Below are 20269 nucleotides of genomic sequence, written 5' to 3' on the forward strand. Positions count from 1 at the left end.
AACATGACAAGTCCCAACAAACCTCACTGGGCCAACATTCACAAGAACCACACGTAGCCTGCAGAGTGTCAACATGCATTGTGTAGACAAAGTCCATAAGACCATGACCCAAGCAAAATGTCCCCAGGTCCGCGTATGAAACGCAAACTTTCAAACCAATGCCATCCCCTAACAGCAGCGTAAACATCATTGAGTGCATGCAGGCCAGTATGCCAGTCACAGATGCCCCATGTGTAATATCAATGCCTGTTACCAACATAAGCGACATCAAGTCACTAACAATGAGCTGGAATGTATAGAATAGTCATTACTGTAAGGTACATGTCAAGTGACAGCATGTCACATCTCTCCCACGAGGCACTGAAGTCAGCCAAGCAAGTGATGAGGGGCCAAGCACATCCACTGCAGTGTCTGCTACCTCCATGCCAGTGCCATCGTCTAGCCACACAACCAAGGACATTGGGCGTGGATCTGCTACTTGCCAGAAATCCCTAGGCAAGTCTTCTTTAGCCATCCCCTTGCCTGTGCCCACCACAGTTGTGTCTAAAGAGCTTATGGACACACTGACCACCAGCCCCCCCCCCCACACCTCAGATATGAGCGCTACACTTACAGAAACCACCACATTGAACATCACCACTGAGGCCCTGCAAGAGACAGTTGCAAAGACCAACACTGCCAAAAGCCACTTCAGTCTTGGCAGAGCCTGCACCTGTTTCCACCACCATTTCATGTGCGCCAGTCAAGGCGAGCAAGGGCATTCACCACCAGACTCCTCCCCACTTCCTTTCCTGTCCCTTTTCCCTTTTCCCCACCACTCCCTCTCCCTTATTAGAGGGCTGTGCACTGCAGTTGCACCATGAGCAAGACTCTGACTCTGTCACCGATGATGATGACACATCAGTGCAATGGACGCATGCAGAACCACAACCTGTCATCTCAGGTACCCCAAATTAGCTATGACACAATATTGGAGCCACTGAATGTGATGGATCAGTGATAGGAGCACATGGAGAAGATTGCTGAGGAACAACTCGGCCATTCGCAGGGATGCCATGCAGAGGGCATTTGGGCGGGTGGCCATTGCCAAGGAAAGAGAGCAGAGCAGAAAGTCACCCTGGTTGGGCAAAGGGTGCGAGAGCTGGCAGAGACCATGTTAGCCAGTAGTGAGTCCTGAGAACTATTATGCTCACAGACCAGCATAACAGGGTGGGAGAGAGCCAGCTCCATTGGGGCCATTTCTACAGAAGGGCCCATCCCCAGCACTCCAGCACGAGGAACATGTCAGATGCTGTCTCGCTACCCACTGTCTATGCTAGGATGTGGCAAGTACACACGATAGTAGGGGCTGCTCTTGCACGGTCATTGGTTCTGGTGGTGAGTGAAAATGGGTGTTGGGTCTGCAGGTGGTGGGTGGGCATGGATGTTGTGGAGGAGGGTGCTGGGTGGGCATGGGAGTTAGAGATGAGGGTGCTTTGTAGGTATGAGTGTTGTGAGGAGCCAGGAATGAGACGTGGACACAGAGAGCTCATAGTTTTTGCTATAAACGTTTATTCAAAATAAAAGGTGGTTGAAAAATGACTAGCCGTCTCTATCCTAAGAAGTATTTCCCTACCCCAACCAAAAACTAAGGGCCTGTCCCTTGTCAATATGTCCAAAGCAAAATGTCCTGTGTCCGAAATTCTATCCTAGCCCTCACACTCTACAAGTAACTCTAATGTGATAATGATAATGTCTTGGGGCTTGAAAGCGCACACATGTTCAAGATCAAATGAAAAATGTAACTGCAACAGAAAATGAATCAATTACACAACCTAAGTTCTTTATAGGCCAAGACGATAACTCCCTCCTCCTCTTGGTGTCGCAGTTCACTCCTGCGGAGCAGTCTCGCTTCCCCAGTTCTCTTTTAAAAACCTAGAAACACCTATAGAGTCTTCATGGGGGGGGTGGTTCTCTGTTCAAAATAACAATTTGGACTTGGCTTTGCCTGGTGTACTCCATTTCCATGACTATCTCATGTGGCTTATTTACAGACTTGCAAACTTGACTTTGCCAGGTATACTTTCCTGCCAGGGCTTTTCTCATGAGATTCACTTTACACAATTGCAAACTTGACTTTGCCTGGTATACTCTCCTGCTAAGGCTTTCCTTGTGTGATTCACTTTACACATTTGCAAACTTGGCCTTGCCTGGTATATTCTCCTGCCAGGGCTTTCCTTGTGTGATTCACTTTACAGACTTGCAAACTTGACTTTGCCTTGCATTCACCTTGTAGTATATTTTTTGCATTTACTTTGCTATTATTCCAAAGACATTAGGTCACAAATTCCTTTTCATTCACATTGCTTGCTTTCATCTGTCCTTGATAAAGTTTCTGGAGCGACCTGGTGTCCCAGTGTCCCTTCTTGAGACTCACAGGCTTTCCTTGGCATTCTCCAGCTCTTCCGCAGTAAACAAGTTGAAGCATTCCAGGGTCTCGCTTTCCTTTCACAGGCTTGTTGGCTTTGCTTAGCTGCTCCCACGTCCCTCGCGGGTGCTGTCTTGCTGTGGAGCGCTTCTCTGTGTTTAGGCAGCTTCAGTCCTGCTATTTGGCTCCCGTGGTTATCAGGGAGACTATCCTCTTCTTCCTGTTGCGGCTCTGACATGGCAAACCAGCATCTGCAGTCTTCCATCCCCATGACCCTGAGCCAGCTGGCTATACGGTGTGCATTGTAGCTCGGTTGTCTCTCGGTCTGCACCAAGAGGACAAAGCTTTCCCAGGCAGCGTCTCTGCTCTCCATGCTGGTTGGTATTATTAAATGTCCTGGCAACTATCACAGGTTTAGAAACAGTAGAACATGTGATGTGTTTCTCAGACTCATTGTTCTTTATTACTCCGTTCAGTCTCCTCGTCCCAGTATTTCTATGCATATGGGATTGATAGGCAGTTCTTGGTGCTTATTTATGGAGTATTTGTCACGGCTCACCTGCATCGCCGTTCTCTTTGGCATTACTGGAGGTTACATTTACATGTAATCATCCCTACTCTCAAGATGGCACCTCCTCTGCAGTGATTTCACGTTTGGATCTGATGCGTCCTCTGACGTCATCGCGCTATTCTGTGGGACCCGAATATAGACACTGCTGATTCCAGGTTCGGCACATCGCTTCTGCTCACAAGACGCTCCAAAGTTCGGATTCTAGGGATTCTCTGGTCCCGTCTTGTTTTTTCATGCTCTTACCTTCTTTCCTTGCCTTATCTCTGCAGCCTCGCGGAATCCTCTCAGTGACTTCCACACTCTATCCATTACCCTTCAGATAGGTTCCGGTAGGACCTCCTCCCTCTCGCAATAGGTATACTCACCTTCCTCCCGTGGGCCAGTTCCTGGTCCTCTCTGACTCTGATTCTAACTCTGATCTTGTCTCCTTCCGTTTTCCGGACCCTGTGGGAAACCGAGTCGTGTACAGACAGCCTAGGATCCAGTTCATCCATAGAAGAGGCATCAACACCATCCAAGCGGCCTCATTCGTACCAGCCCCTCAACTGCTTCAGCAGGTCCCCCCCCCCAGAGGGTTTCCCGGGGGCTCCACGCCCAACCTTCTCTCCATTACATGGGAGGGGAGGAGCTCGGGATCTCAGGCGATACCTTAATTTGCCTTGCTACTTGCTGCACACCACAGGTTAGTTCTTTTTTGTTCACAATCTAGTGTCAATTGTTACAGCATTGAAAAATGTCATTAGTAGGTCTTGTGGTCTGTAAAAAGGGTTTACCACAGTATGCCGTTAAGGCATGAGGAATGGAGGGAACATCGCGATAAGGGAAAGGGGATCCCATGTCTCCTCTGATGATGTCAACTGCCCCCCATGAGCGTCCCCTCCCCTATATGATCCTCCCTCGCATAGCCGCCACCCAGGTTCAGGATCAGGTATCAGCGGCCTTCCCCTGGCCACGTGGGGATAGGCTACCTCTGGGAAAGGAGTGATGACATCATCAGATTCATCACAGTGTTGGGGAAGATGGTGCTGAGTGGGCATGGGTATGTCCCTTTACAATTAAACAGTTAGCATTCCAGCAAAAGAATCCAGTGTTATTGATGTGTTTTTAGTGATGAGTAATTGTACAGTGAAATGTGCAATCATGTGTATTTCAAAAATAGTTCTCAATGAGATCAGACGGATTATCCATCCTTTGCGTCCATTATCACGTCCCCCCTGAGGTGGTCCGTGATCACTTGCATCATCCCCATCACAGTCTTGGTGAGCGTTGCCGTCCTCTAGATGCATGAGAATATTCCTTTGAATGCACATGTTGTGCAGCATTGCGTAGACCATGACAATCATGGCTGGTATGGAGGTGTAGGTGCCGCTGAGGTTGAAGACAATCTTCCCACCTTCACCGGGCTGTACATGTATGCCCCACCGGTCCAGTCGAGCCACCTGAAACTTCCTTTAAGCTGTCCAAAAGTGTGATCTATGCAGCATAGTCAGTTAGTGTTCCTCATTGTACGCCACCTCCTGTGGCGTTGCAAGGTTTCTGATGGGTTTTATCAGCCATGGCAACAGCGGATAGCCAGAGTCACCTGCAGTAGATAAGAGGAGTATTTAATGACAAGAGTATTTGGTGTGTAAGTAGACATCATTCTACTGTGCTGCAGGGCTTTCTTTTTAATCAGGTACATCATCAAACATACACAGAGGCTCTCACTCCACAACATTAGGGGTGACTTTAAATGGGTAATGGCCAAGGAGTGCCGTTAATTCTGCTGCATAGTAAATGAGTTGGCCTTCATCCTTACCTCACTACCCCAGTTGCAACATCAACCTTACTCAATTCCAAATTCCTGGACAGTTCCTGCCATTCAATTGTACTCATACTGTGCATTGTTAGGTCGTATTGTCATTTGTATGGTTGTTTCAGTTATAGTGGTACATACATCAGTGCATCCTGTGCACCCTACTATTATTGCCAGTCATGTCACATTGTGCCTGGGGGAGGGGGTGATATTGGCGATGGGTATTAGCTCTGCCTGCCCCATGTAGGCTTGCATTCTTTGACTCACAAAGGTTTGGCCATGCATGACATATATGTCAGCACTCCTGTGACCTTCCCCCACCCCCAACTCATTAATTTCTTGTTCTCTGTTCCACATGTAGATTGCATTGTCAGTCTTTCTACCTTCTCAATATCCGTGAATGATGTCCCCTGTGTGCGAGTGTCACGCTGCAGGTGCAGAAAACGCAAAGCATGTTTCTCAGCCTGGGTGTGTCTTAAATAGTCTCTGGGTAACCCAGGTGTCTCTGGGCTCAACCACACCCAAAAGGCTAGACCGCACATGCATTTCTGGAAACCGAAATATGTGGGGGCATCCATCTTGTCCCCATCAATGCACTACAAGTCCAATCCCCAATGTTATCCTATGGGAGTGAGTGAGTCTGGTGCCACAAGCGCCAAGTCTGACTCCAAGTGGGTCTTTGGAGGGATGGAGAGGCCCTTGAGGGCCATGTAGGTGATCGTGGCCTGGCTCCAGCCTGACATCTTGGAGGGCTGGGGACATGAGGGGCAAGAATCATGACAGTTATCTGATAAAAAAGTATGTGCAGAGTAATGAAATGCAAATGAAAATAGGACCCCCAAGCACCACCTTCATCGCCGAACAGCCAAACAGGCACCTCTGGTCACTACCTCAGTGCGTGCACGCACTGGTGCGTGTGCACTTCCCAGATATACTGTGGCCTGCAGCAGGTGGGCGGGGCTTAAGCTATAACAGAAATACACATAAAGGGGCACATATTAATGAATAATATGTCGTTATAAATGCTAAATACTGCTATGCAAGTCCATTGATAATGTTCACCTAGAATGGAAAGCTAGTTCTTCACAGGAAAGGCATCCAATGCATGATATGATCCACGAGGGAAAGTGAGAGCTGTCAGTCCACCCAGCCAAACAGGCACTTCTGGGCACTTCTTCAGTGCGTGTGCGCTGGTGCGTGCGCACGTCCCAGATATACTGCAGCACTGCAGCAGGTGGGCGGGGCTTAAGCTTTAACAGAAATACACATAAAGGGGCACGTATTAATGAATAATATGTAGTTATAAATGCTAAATATTGCTATACAAATCCATTAATAATGTTGACCTAGAATGGAAAGCTAGTTCTTCACAGGAAAGGCATCCAATTCAGGATATGATTTACAAGGGAAAGTGAGAGCAGTCAGTCCTCCCAGCCAAACAGGCACTTCTGGGCACTTTCTCGTACACCCGCACGTAGCATATATACTTTGGCCTACAGCAGGTGGGCAAGGCTTCAGCTAGAATCGAAAGCTAGTTCTTCACAGGAAAGGCATCGAATGCAGGATATGATCCACGAGGGAAAGTGAGAGCAGTCAGTCCTCCCAGCCAAACAAGCACTCCCTCGCAACACATTTTACAAAATGACCTATTTGATAGTGATTTATTGTTTTTGGTTAAAATAATCAGTCTGTGCACTCTACCCACTGTTGATCTGTATGTGTTATTTTGTGTTCTAGTCTGCACTTAATAACTGAATGATCCAAGTTAATTGCGGGTCAGTGGCTGCATAGCTCCATAGAGACCGATATTCACCTGTCGGCCTGTTAGGTAGGTTATGTGAGAAAGGGGGGGTATCCTTTGTGAGCCTATGAGCATTTAGGTTAGTATTCCTCACAGTTTTCCAATCCTATAATGATTGTGAGGTGCAAACCTGTTGGTGTTTATACATTGTTATACTTTAATTCCAATAGTTCGACTTTCATCATGCAAAAAAGAAAGATAATCTTCGCTTAGAGGGTAATTCATAGAAATCGGCGCATAAGTGGCGCACGCAGCTGGCGCACAGTGTGCGCGTGCGGCAATCTGCGCCAGCCGCGTGCGCCAAAACCCATTTCAGCGCACAGCGTGTTCATGGATTCCAACATCCAAAACCAGCCGTGGCGCAGAGTTGCGCAGCGACCCTGCAGCAGCGCCAGTTACGCCTCCAACTCCGCCCTGTGCGCCATGAACAGCGCACAAATCCAGTACATGGCGCAAAGGCCAGTGGACCAGCATACAGCCCCCCAACCACGAAAACACATGTAAAACTCCCCGTGCACCCCTCAGAATACACTACCCCTCTTGCGACAGCGAAATCGCGTGTAAAACTCCTCGCGCACCCTTCAGAATACACATACCCCTCTCGCGCTAGCGAAATCGCGTGTAACACTCCACCCTGTGGTGTGGGCAGCCAGTGGGGCATGCACTGGGGCGATGGGCTGCCTGTGCGGAATGTACAGGGTGGATGGGGTGCATGCGTGTAATCCTGGGGTGCGCAGGGATTTTCACACACGACTTCGCTGGGTGAGCGGGGTACGTGTATTTCTGGGGGTGCGCAGGGAGTATCACGCGCGACTTCGCTGTGAGTGCGGGGTACATGTATTCTGAGGGGTGCGCGGGGAGTTCCACACGCGATAGGCCTTATGCGAGCGGGGTACGTGTATCTTGGGGGTGCGCGGGAAGTTTCACAAGCGATAGGCCTTGTACGAGCGGGTAAGTGTATCTTGGGGATGCGTGGGAAGTTTCACACGCGATTTCGTTGGGCGAGCGGGTACGTCTATTTCTGGGGGTGCGCGGGGAGTTTCACATGCAATTTCACTGGGCGAGCGGGGTACGTTTATTTCTGGGGGTGCCCGCGGAGTATCACATGCGACTTCGCTGGGAGTGCGGGGTACGTGTATTCTGAGGGGTGCGCAGGGAGTTCCACATGTGATAGGCCTAGTGCGAGTGGGGTATGTGTATCTTGGGGGTGCACAGGAAGTTTCACACGCGATAGGCCTTGTGCGAGCAGGGTACGTATATCTTGGGGGTGCGCAGGAAGTTACACACGCGATTTGGCAGTGTGGAACCTCCCAAGTGTGCCCTCTCCCCCCTCCCCAGGCCCTGCAGGCAGCCCACACCACAGGGGACTACCCTGCACCCCTAGCCATGCCCAGCAGGCAGCCCATCTACCCAGCCCATGCCCCCCAGCCAGCCCACATGTCACCATGCACCAGTGAGCACCGACTCATGTCCCCCTGCACCCCCACCCACCCAGCAGTGACGGGTACCTGCCAGCAGGCCCCGACTCATGTCCCCCTGCACCTCCACCCACCCAAAAGTGACGGGCACCTGCCAGCAGGCCCCGACTCATGTCCCCCTGCACCCCCACCCACCCAGCATTGACGGGCACCTGCCAGCAGGCCCCGACTCATGTCCCCCTGCACCCCCACCCACCCAACAGTGACGGGCACCTGCCAGCAGGCCGGACTCATGTCCTCCTGTACCCCCACCCACCCAGCAGTGACGGGCACCTGCCAGCAGGCCCTGACTCATGTCCCCCTGCACCCCCACCCAGCAGTGACGGGCACCTGCCAGCAGGCCCCCACTCATGTCCCCCTGCACCCCCACCCACCCAGCAGTGACGGGCACCTGTCAGCAGGCCCCGACTCATGTCCCCCTGCACCCCCACCCACCCAGCAGTGACGGGCCCCTGCCAGCAGGCCCTGACTCATGTTCCCCCAACACATCATCATGATCCACAATCATGGGCCTTATGGCCCCCCAAATCCCACCGCATGCCACCACTGTGCAAAGACCCAACCAAGTATCCCATCCACCCCACACTGAAATGCCCATTACATGATACAACCCAAATGGCAAGTATGTACATCAACACATGTCTGTCACACACACACACAATGGGTGCCAGTGATTGTGAAAACCTACATCGTGACATGCATGAAACCAATGAGAGAATACCACACATCAAAGTAATAAACCAAAATGTATTGAACACAAAAAGAATGTAATCAAATGAAAACATATAAAAATTAGAAAAAAGAAATGAAACGCAGCATGTCCAAAACACAAAAAAACTATGAAGTCGGAATCCAAATAAATCCAAATGAAAATGTGTCCAAAGTCTCCCGCCACCAAAGCAAATCCAAAGGAAACGGAAATAGTAAAATCCATTGCTGCATGGTGAGAAAAATAAAAATAGAGAAATCCACTGTTCAACTATGTACAAAGAAGTAATCCAGGGTCTATGAGCCCAACGAATGAAATGAAACCTACCAAAAAAACAACCTAATAAAGAAGTACATACAAAAAGGTGGGGCATAGTCCAAGCGCCCCAAATGAATGAAAAACATAAATGAAACCTAAAACTACGAACTATATACAATGGCGGCGGGCAAGTCCTACGGCTCACTTTCCGATTTCCCGGGCCAGGGCATCATCCAACTCCTGGTCTATGTCCTGGAGGCGGGCCTGTTCCATGGCCCCGAGGTTTCGCAGGGACAATGCCATCTCTACCTCCAACTCCCTGCGAATTGCCTCAAGGCACTCGGCCGGCCTCAGCGCCCTGCGCATGGAGTTCTCCGCCCTGACCATAGTGAACCGTGCCTTTTCCGCCTGCCTCCACTCCGCATCTATGTGCTGGCCCAACCGCTGCCACACGGAAGACACTCCCATTCCGGGATCCTCCTGCCCTCCGGGCGATGCCCGCCCCTCTGATGTTGATGGCCCCGAGCCATCATCGCTCCCACCTTGAGCCTGCTGCAGCTGTGCCTGTGCCCTACCTCTTGCTGCCTGCACGTCCTCCTCCTGCTGGGGTGCGGTTGTTGTGGTGGCCACCCCTGCTGGACGTCCGACTCCCGACTGCGGCAGGGATGTGTCCTCCACCAGCCTGGCCGCTGGGTCAGAGGCAGCTCCACAGGGTACCCAGGTGATACATGGGCCGGAGGATTGTATGGAGGATGACTGGCGCATAGGGGATTCAGGTGAGGAGGGGGTCAGAAGAAGGTTCAGCACCCGGAGGAATCCGGCACTGGTGACCCGTCCCAGTAGGTCGACGCGGTCAAAGAGGCATCCGAGATGACATGCAGTGTCTTCACGAAAACACTGCAGGTCAGCTTGCATGCCCCATTGACGCAACACCATCCCAGCCAGGTCAGGCTCAACCCGGTCCTGGATTGTCACGTCCGCTGGGAGAGGAAGGCCAGTTGTTGTGCGCTCATTCCCTCCCTAAGAACGAGTCTAGACGTAGGCATCTCTGCTGGTGCGGGATGATGCAGTCACAGGATCGGGGACAGGATTACACACAGGCACCTCCGCGGCGGCCTTTGCTTCCTCCTGTCCCTGCCCCTGGACTGCACCACCAGCACCAGTGGAATCCCCCCCTACAGACCCTGTGTGTGTCCCTTCCACGGCCTCCTCCTCACCCAAACCCCCCACCAACCTGGATGACTCCATGCCATCTTCCTCCATCGGACCCTATGGGGTCTCAGCTGCCCCTTCTGCTGCCGAGGAGTCCACCTCCGACCTCCGCCTCTTGGACCTACCCTCAGCAGCTGCGGCCACGGACGCGGCACCAGACTCCTCACCCCCTGACGAGATGAAAACATGGGAGGGGAGCTCGGCCTTACATCTCCGGCTGGCGGTGCGATCCCTGGCGCTTTGTTCCACAGCACCGTCTCCGCCCTCTTCATCAGTTGACGCTGCAGACAGGGAAAGTTAGAACACAGGTATCAGGGCACTGTACAATGGTCTGATACACACATGACAGTTGTACATGAGAGGCAGTGTCAAACTTCAAACATGGCATCACACTCCCCAACACACATGTCATTTCAACTCACACACATGGGCACATCAACAGGAATGTTGCACCAGGCAGCAGCATCCATACACAAACAACAGCATGAGTAGCCGAAGGGGAGCCTCACGTCACATGCAACATGGGGAGTGCAGAACACATGCACACACGCCACCAGACATACATGCATATGTACATCTCCACCACCTGTCGCTGTGATAACATCCCCATCCATGTCACATCTGGCAATCAGCCTCCTACATGTCAGTATCACATGCATCCATGGTGTATCACAGTTGCACACTTATCAAATACACACACATGCAAATGTACATAGTGCAGATACATGCAGGTGGAAGCAGCATCAATGTGTGACAGCACAACCATGCCACAGTACATACACAGATAATCAAAAATGTGTGCACCCACACCTGCATTTGCCAAGCATGTTTACCAACACATACACCATAGATGTGTCTCACACATGAGAGGACTCACATGCGGCAGGCTCATTTCCCTGTACATACACATGTATACATGGCCCTACACAGACATATGTAAAACCTGCACACTCCTGCCACACCTCAACATGCACAGCCTCCAAGCAGTAGGCATGTACACTTACCGCGCGACTCCAGACTGGACTGCCTCTCAAGGACCTGGCGGTGGAGCCCTGGGTGTATGCGTTCCAGGACCCTCATCTGGATGTTGGTAAGGCGGACCCGGCACCCCTCTGCATTCGCTGCCTTCACGAGGCGCTGGGCCTTGTTGAAGGTCCTGGACCTGAAGTCCTCCCAGCGCTTCCGGACGTGTTGAATGTCGCGGACTGCCACCCCCTCCTCGTTGATGGCAGTCACGATGTCCATCCAGGTCCTCTTTCGTCCTTCATTGTCGGCACGCAAACTTCCAAAGAGGGCATCATACTGCCCCAGGACTCGCTCCACCAGGATACCAACTTCACTGGCACTGAAGCTGGTAGCCCTCTGCCTCTCTGGCTGGGGGTTGCCAGTGGTGCCAGATGGTGTTGTGTCTGACATGGCAACCCCAGAGGCAGGTGTGGGTGGGCGACTGGATCCTGGGGCTGGGCTGTGGAGCGATGGTATAGCAGTCGGGAGTCTTCTGTTCCAGCAGGGGTGGTCACAGCAACTGCACCCCTGCAGATGGCTGACGTGCAGGCACCAAACAGCAGGGCATGTGGGCAGCAGGCAGGCAGGCAGCAGCAGATGGCAGGTGGGAGCTTGCTCGGGGCACTGGGGGGCAGGAAAATGGCCTTCTGGGCAGGAGCGTGGTCTTCTGTGTGTTGTTGCGTGGCCAGCTTGATACAGAGTGATTTGGCTCATGAAAAAAGTGCACGTCAGTGTGTAATTCGAGGAAAGGCCCTTAGCACATAAGCGTGTCTGTGACGTTATACGCACGGGCGTTTCCCCACGTCCACGTGTTAATGCGTGTAATCTGAGAGAGCGTAAGTGACGTGATGCGCGCGGGCGTTTCACTCGTGACGGGTGCATAGTGATTCAGCATGTGAAAAAAAAAACACGTCCGCGTGTAAATCGAGAAAAGGCCCTTAGCGCGTAAGCGCTTCTGTTACTTAACGCGCACGGGTGTTTCCCTCAGCACGAGTTAAAGGTGAGCGGGGCCAGCACTTCGCTGTACGTGCCTTTCTTGGAGACCGACGTGTGTGTTGCTACTTTGTATTGTTTTGCACGCCATCCCACCTTCACAGCGGATCAAGGACGTATCTCTTCTTTTGGCAGGGGTATTGGCAATGCGTGTTTTTCATTATCATGCTAGTCAGACGGTGAGTCGGGCATGCTATTTTTCCCACTGCAGGCCCCCTGTGTATCGCGTACCGTTTTCGAGGTCATAGTAGCTTGCGTGTCCCACGCGTTTTTCGTGTTCCTGGGTGCCACCGGGTATCGAGGTCATAGTAGCCTGCGTGTCCCACGCGTACGCATTTTTCGTGTTCCCGGGTGCCACCGCGTACTGCGGGAGGTTAATTCCATGCACGTAGGCTGCGGGGGTTGCGTGCACGGGTTTACAGCAGTTTTGGGGTGCCTGAGCATTGCGTGACCCGTCACTTAATCACCGGGGTCACATACAGCCTTACAGGTGCAGGGGTGCTGTTAACATCTTGTATCCCACCCCCTTCACCCCAATTGCCCAGGACAATTGGCGTGTACACCTCCCATTGGCACCACTACATCTGTGCCGGCACTACTCCATCTGTGCCATGGTTGGGAGGCCGCGTAAGGTGAGGGGCGCGTGGTCAGGGACGTGGCTGGGGTGACGAGGGAGTAGGGGGACTCCAGGGTGTCTAGGGTGGCTGCAGAGGGGGAAGAGGCAAGGGTGGGCCAGCTTGGCACAATGTTGTGCCACATATTGGTGCAGTCATGCCACCACCCCCTGCAGCTCCAGGAGATGCAGTTCTTGCATCTGACACTGGCGCCCATGTGACCCGGCAGTCCGTTTCATCGACTGCCACAGGCCCAAGGGTAGTGGTAGCTGCAGGTGCAGCTGTGGACACCACCACCCAAGCTCAGGATCTGCCAGCGCATGCTGCGTTGGCACATGAAGAGTCCATGGAAGAATTCCAGGTGGTCAGGAGGCACACCGTAGGTGCACGCAGGGCTGCCCTGACCAAGGCACCTGTCCCTGGGGCAGCTATGTCATCTGCTGCCCCAACCAGCCGGGTGTTGCCAAGTGCAGGGGCAGATGCATCCGACACAACCCCGGTTGTGAGTCTACCAACCAGGACAGTCCCGGTCAATGACCCTGGCACAGCGGATGTTGCTGCGCAGGGTCCATTCCAGGGCACCCAGCAGCCACTGACGCAAGTCAGGGCTTCACTCCATGTTCCACCTGCCACTCCCTTGGCTCATTCCACCAGCGCCACTGCCCATACTGATCAGGGCGGCATTTGCCTGCCAGGGTCCGGACCAGCATCCAAGAGGAGGAAGGTTGCACCAGCAGTACAGGCTGGGACCCCAGACACAGCTATGGCCTCCAGCACGTCGAGGAAGAAGCCTTTCTGCAAGCAGGAACTGGACTTCCTCATGGACTACGTGCGGGAACACAACCGTGACATGCTAGTGGGGCCGGATTGTCAAACTACGGTTGCCCATCGGAATACCCACTGGAAGCAAGTTGCGGATGATGTGAGTGCATTCGGCTATGAGGTGCGCACAGCGCAAGAGTGCAAAAAGTGTTGGAATTACCTCAAACGCAGCACTAAGGCAAAGCGTGCCTCAAATTACAACATGACTCTGGTGACTGGCGGTGGGACGCCACCTGAGGAGGAAGACCTCACTCCGCACAAGGCACTCGTTGCGGAGTTCATACCAACAGAATTGGTCGAAGGAGTGGGAGAGATGCCGGACTTTGATGCCCTGTCCAGTGAGTGTTGTTGCCTGTTGGTCGACGACATGTGTGTTTTGCTTGTGTGATGTGTTGTGCTTGAGTGCCACAGCATCTCAGGTTTACATGGTTCTCATGTGCAAGTAATGGAATGCTTCTATGATATGTGCCAGCTGTGCATGATAGTGGACATGTAGAGCAGACAGGGACTGTCCTCACCACCACACTTGCCCCCTAATCACATGCTAGTCACCCAGCTGCCCCTACAGTCCATGTTTCAGCTCTATGGCCCTTCTGCATGTAGCCTGGGGTGTGTTTCCTCTCAGCACTGGGACTGTGTAATTGCATGACTGACGTGCATGTGTCCTCTGCATGCATGCGGGTACTCCACATAGGCATGCTTCCTTGCCCCTCCACCAACCCTGTGCCCCAATTTCAACATTGCACAGGTGTGCATCGCGTTGGTGTACTGCAATGGCCTTTTCAAGACTCCTGTGTACATGCAAACTTACACCAGCCAACCTGCCAGACACATGCAGTGGTCTACATCCTCTGCACTTCATGCAGGTTGTATCACTTGGACTGTGCAGATGGCAGATGCTCCGCTGTAACATGATTTCCCATTCATGCTCCATGTGTATTCCATGCATCCCCCTATGTGTCCTTGACTGGATGATCATTGTAGTATGTGTCCGGGATGACGTAAATTTCTTTGCTTTTGATCATCCCTTCCATGCCCACTCTGGATCAGTCCTGCACCACACACATGTTTTGGTTGTCACAGTCTGTGCAGGGCGCAGGCCTCACCATGTTTCAGGCCCACTGACTCTGTTCAACTAGTGTGGGGGCTTCTGCACCCATGTCTGTACTACTGAGGGGTCATCATATGTCCTGCTTTCTGTCCCATCATCATCTGCTGTGTTGTCAGTTGACTCAGAGGATGCAATTGATGCTAGACAGCACTGTCTGCAATGCACAGGTCTCTTGTTGGCCTTTCGCTGACATGCAATGCATCGCAAAATTTTCACTTGGGAGGGCTCTGGCATCCATGTAACACATAGCATGCACATAGCACGTGATACCTGGACTTGCCCTTGCACTGCCTTCAAGTCAATTGATACACATCATGATGTACTTGTTCATGTAGATAGTGGATAACGTACGCATGTCCTGCACTGCATCAACCCACTTCAGAGCTGTGTTACAACTTTCTGCAAGCCTAGTCCCTGATGCTATGTCAAAGTGATGTCTATGTCTGTGTGTGTCATGTGCTTCTGACATGTGAACTAATGTAAAGTTTTTCTCCACTTTCCAGATGATGACGCAATGTAGCCAGAGGATGGTGTTGTCATGCCAGACAGAGGTTTGCTAACACACCAGCAACCCGGCACAAGTGGGGGTCGTGGGGTGGTAGGCCACGAGAACCCATATGTGTTACAGTCCATCTTGTCTGTGGCTGGCAATGAGTCAAGCCCGGACGATCACTCTGACGACCATGTCGAGTTGGATGTGCATCGGGTCCATTCGTCTGGGGTGAGTGATTCTGATATGGACGCTCCTCTGTCCGCGACACCTGCGCTGAGGGGCCAGATGGTGGTGGGACCTCTGCCTGTGGTGGATCGGGACGCAGGGTCACCCTCCACACCAGTTGCTGATGTGCCTGGGGCATCACGTAGACGGGGGAATGTAGTCCTGCAGCCGAGGGTGGTGCCAACCCAACAAGGACGTCAGTGCCTTGGGACCCGCAGGTGTCAAGCCCAGCAACGCGGTGGCTGCGCGCCACCGAGGTATACTGAGTGGGAGCAAGACATGACTGCCAATTCAGAATGCCAGAGGGCAGCAATAGAAAACATCGCTGTGAGCATGGAGCATGTGGCCCAATCCGTGCTCCCCCACACTAGGCAGGTGCTTCTCCAGCAGCGGGCGGCACAGTCCAAGGCCCGCTCGCTCAGGCTGGGCATGGCGGTCTCAGACAGGGCACGCCAGGCTGAAATGTTGTCTTTGCATCAAGCAATTGCTGCTCACGCAGAGGCACACATGGAGACCCTGAGGGCGGAGTATGATTCCCTCAGATCCACTCTGGGTGTCCTCTTGATGTCCCAGAGGGAGCGGTCAGAGGAGAGGTTTGCGCAGCTTGAGCGTACCATCTCAGCTGAGCTACGTGCTTGCCGGGAGGTGCATCAGTTGTCTAGCCAGGCCACGCAGGAAGAACTCCGTGTTACATGTGCTACCTTGCAAGAGGAAGCACGCGTATCACGAGAGGTTCTGTATGCTGACCTACGTGTCATCGCCGCACAGAACCAGGCTCACCCGTCCAGCAGACTTGTTGCCGACGAGGGGCAAGCTGCGCCTAGGTGTGGTCAGGCTCCTGTACCACGTCTACCCTTTCAGGAGGAGGCTGACTCGGACGACGAGATATCTCCCAAACAGGTCGAGCTGTGCAGGCGTTGAGCCCATGGAGGTTTTTGTTTTCCTCAACATCATTGCATGTGGGTGTTGAGCTGCACCCTGTACCTCCCCCCTCCTGGGTGCCCCCACCCAGGTCGTATGTGGCCATTTTTGATTTTTCATTTTAGTTTAGTTAGTTAACATTCGATTTGATAGTTAGTTTAATTAGGTAATGTAGGTTTTTTATAGTTAGTTTAATTAGTTAATATAGTTTAAAATTGTTTATCTATTGTGCTTTCATGTGACAGTGTGGTGCTTTGTGGCTTTTGAAAGCATCCACTGTCTGTTCCAGCTGGGCCCTTCACGCTTGCCTCGTGTATGTGTTTGCAGCTTGGGGTCCTGACTCACATAGGCCACTCCTGCTTCCCTTATCCATGGGCTCGCAAGGATGGTTCGGTGTTACAGTCAATTTCACAAGGGCTTTGGACTGTCATATCTGTGGCCTGTCTGCTGCTGTACTACTTGTGTTAACACCCCTAGTGGGGATTGTTGGGGTCTTATCGACAGCATTTCTGCATTAGAAATGGGTGGTTTCATGAATCAGGTGTCCATTAATTGCTATACATTGTGTTGTATGTTTATTTTCTTTACTGTACATGTGCTTGATGCACTTCATGCTGTAGAGAGTGGCCGCCACCCTTTGCCTGTCAAAGTCACACTGATGGTGGGATGAAATCTGGTGTACGTCTCTGACATGGGCCAGTCACAACCAGCATGAAGAGACACACACAGGGGACCTTCCAGCATTAATTCTGTGTTTTGTGCCCTTTCTGCAGGAGAATGAGCCTCCAGACCACCTTTTCCGGCAGACATGGGCCAGTGTATGTCTGGCAGCTGGCCACATTCGGTGGTGCAGACATGCGCATGTGTGCGCAAGCAGTGCCACAGGGCTTGTGCTCAATCATCCAACAGAAGCAGACGTGTTTCCAGGAACTCCAGGCAAGGTGAGCAGCACAAGGGGCACACACCACAGCCAACTTTACACCAGGCCAGCTGCACATGCATGCTAAGTAGCGCCACTGATGGTGAGCTTGGACAGTTATTGGTGTTGAAGCGCACAGTACAGCTAAAATGAGTTGGTGGACACATGGCAAGTTGCTTTCCAAGTTGTCAGGGGCACATGCAGGGGCTGTCACACATATCCTCCGGTCCACCATGCTCCATAGAAGCAGATGTATTAGCCCAGTAGTGTTCCAAGCCAGAAAAAGAAGCTGCGCACAGGGACACCCAGCGAGGGACAGACTTGTGTGCAGTGCATATCATTTGCATGTTCAAATTGACACATGCACTACCTATTTTATTTGGGGGATGACAGAACACTACTTGTATTGAAGTCGTACCTCGCTATATGTGTCTAGCTGCTTACCCAGGGACCATTGCATGATGTGTGAATCTTGACACATTGGTTTTCCATTTGCCAAGCGCCCACGTGCACCTGACTTACTGCATTGACAGTGTATGAACCATCACAGGGGGAATCTTACGTATGGGTACAAAGCAGCAGACAAGAGTGTTTGTTTGGGGAGGAGTTACTTACTTTGGGGCATGTATGGTGTTGTGTGTGTGTGTTATAGACACACACAGATTAGTAACTCTTACTCTCTTTGCAGCATTGAACTGCTCCTGTTACCGGACCTGAGAGTGCGACGGCAGGAGGCCAGCACTCACCCCAGAGATAAGTCTCTCTTTGACTTCCATTTGAGTCATTTGGTACAATATGCATGATGAACATGGTTTCTCTGATTGAGTATGTGTTATTGTGAATAGTAGATTTTCGTATTTTCCCTACTTTCCCTTGACAATCCGACTCCCCTCTCCTGCCCCTCTTTCCGGTTATCCTGAATACCAATGCCTGTCCAGACAACATATCCCTGACCCTCCTTTCCCACCGCAGTCTCAGAGGCCTGTGTAAGTTTGACCTTGCAGGCACCCAGACCACAGAGGGGGTGGTTGGTTCGTGCCACTCCTGCGCTTGGACACCGGAGCAGTGACACTACCCATCAGTTGGTGCTGCATCATTGTATATTATGTGCCATTAGTTAAGTGTGCTACCTTGGTTGTTCCATCATTGTGCTTGAACATGTGCTTTGAAATTTACTGTTACTTCAAGTCATCTACTGGAGACTCTTCAAGGGCTTTTTGCTGCCTACAGGCTTTTTGCCTGGCTTGTGTGTTTAGCTCCTTTGAGTTCTCTTCGATTTGGTATTTTTGCCAGTCAAGGTGGCCTGTGAGGGTGCTGGACACTATTTACATGCAAGGTGGAAGATGGAGACAAAGGGGTAGGGTGATCCTGTGGCCAGGTAGACTTCAAGGAAGAAGGCTACTACCCCAGACACAGTTGTTCAGTACGTCATGGTGACTGAGGGAGGGTGTTTGGTTGTTGGACAGTTGTCTTGGCCTACAGTGTGATGGGCACCCTGACATTGTAATTGTGGTGTCCTATGTACATGATGTGTTCTGCTGGCCAATGCCTGTTCCTGTGTTATGTTTACCTTTCAGGTGTGAGGGGATTGGTGTGGTTTGACATGCTGGGGTGTGCACATGGGCAATGTTCACATGTGATGTGCAGAGGACACTGATGATCACTTGATTAAACATGCATGTATTGAGTGGATGTCCCTACTGACACACACACTATGATCCACCACATGTACAACCACCCTTCCATGTCCACATGTGCACACAGTTTGCCTGCAGCACATGATCTATGACCATTTGTGGATCCTGTACATGCGTCAATTGTTTATTTATTTAGTCCTTTTCATGTGAGGCTCAAGGTGTGTCTCTAACACAATGGCTGGTCACTATGCTGTGTGCTGAGCAGTGTGTTGCAGGAGACGCACACAGCACACGGATTCAGGAGTAGGGATTTTGCATTGCCCAATGTGCATGTGAATAGGCATTAATTGTTATGTTCATGCTACAACTGTTGGAATGCATTTCGGTATGACTTGTTTTGTGTGGGAGGTTGTTGGTCAGTCATTTCATCTGATTCCATGCCAGGCGTCATTGTCTGATGCCACTTTCCATTTATCACATGTCACTTCGTATATTATTGGTAATGTGTTGGGATTTTGCTATTGCTTGCCATGTCATGGTGTGTCAGACAAGGGTGATGTGGTTTTGGATGGTTTGGATGACATACCAGGGATTGCCTGTTTTGCAGGGGTACGTGATACACACCTTGCATGTGTTCCTTTTGGTCACACACAATTGTTTATGTTTAAGTAGCTAGGGATGCACACAATGTAGCACTTCCATGGCAACATTCCCAGGGTGGTAAGGTTGTACACAATTGACTTTCTCTTTGTCATCATCGATTGTCACCTGGTATGTGCCAGGCCTGTGTGCACTCTGCAGGGGTAGGAGTTTAGGTGAAAAATGTAGCCACAAGCTGGGTCCGGGCTGCCCCGCCACGTGCCCTATCCCCTCCCATGGGCAGCGCCTGTGCCTGTGGTTGGGGATGTGGGGTCACCACCATGTCCACCGGTACGCCCTGCCATGTAGGAACATTGTGCAGGACACATGCTGCTACAATGATCCTGCACACTACTTGGGGTGCATAGAGTAGCTCCCGCCAGAGCGGTCAAGGGAGCAGAAGCGTGACTTTAGCACTCCGAATGTGCGCTCCACTATGCCCCTGGTTGCAATATGGGCAGCATTGTATCTTACCTGGGGTGGTGTGGTGGGGTTCTGGATTGGTGTCATCATGTGGTTGCTCAGAGGGTAGGCACTGTCCCATGGAGAGGTGATAATGGTTGTGATTATTGGGGTTTGTGTATTTGTCTGTGTGTGACATGCATGCATGTGCACAGGCATTTGTACTCACCTAGGAGCCATGTGTCGCCATGCTACCC

Source organism: Ambystoma mexicanum, chromosome 5p (assembly GCF_040938575.1).
Source record: "Ambystoma mexicanum isolate Mex_15411 chromosome 5p, UKY_AmexF1_1, whole genome shotgun sequence".
Taxonomy (NCBI): domain Eukaryota; kingdom Metazoa; phylum Chordata; class Amphibia; order Caudata; family Ambystomatidae; genus Ambystoma; species Ambystoma mexicanum.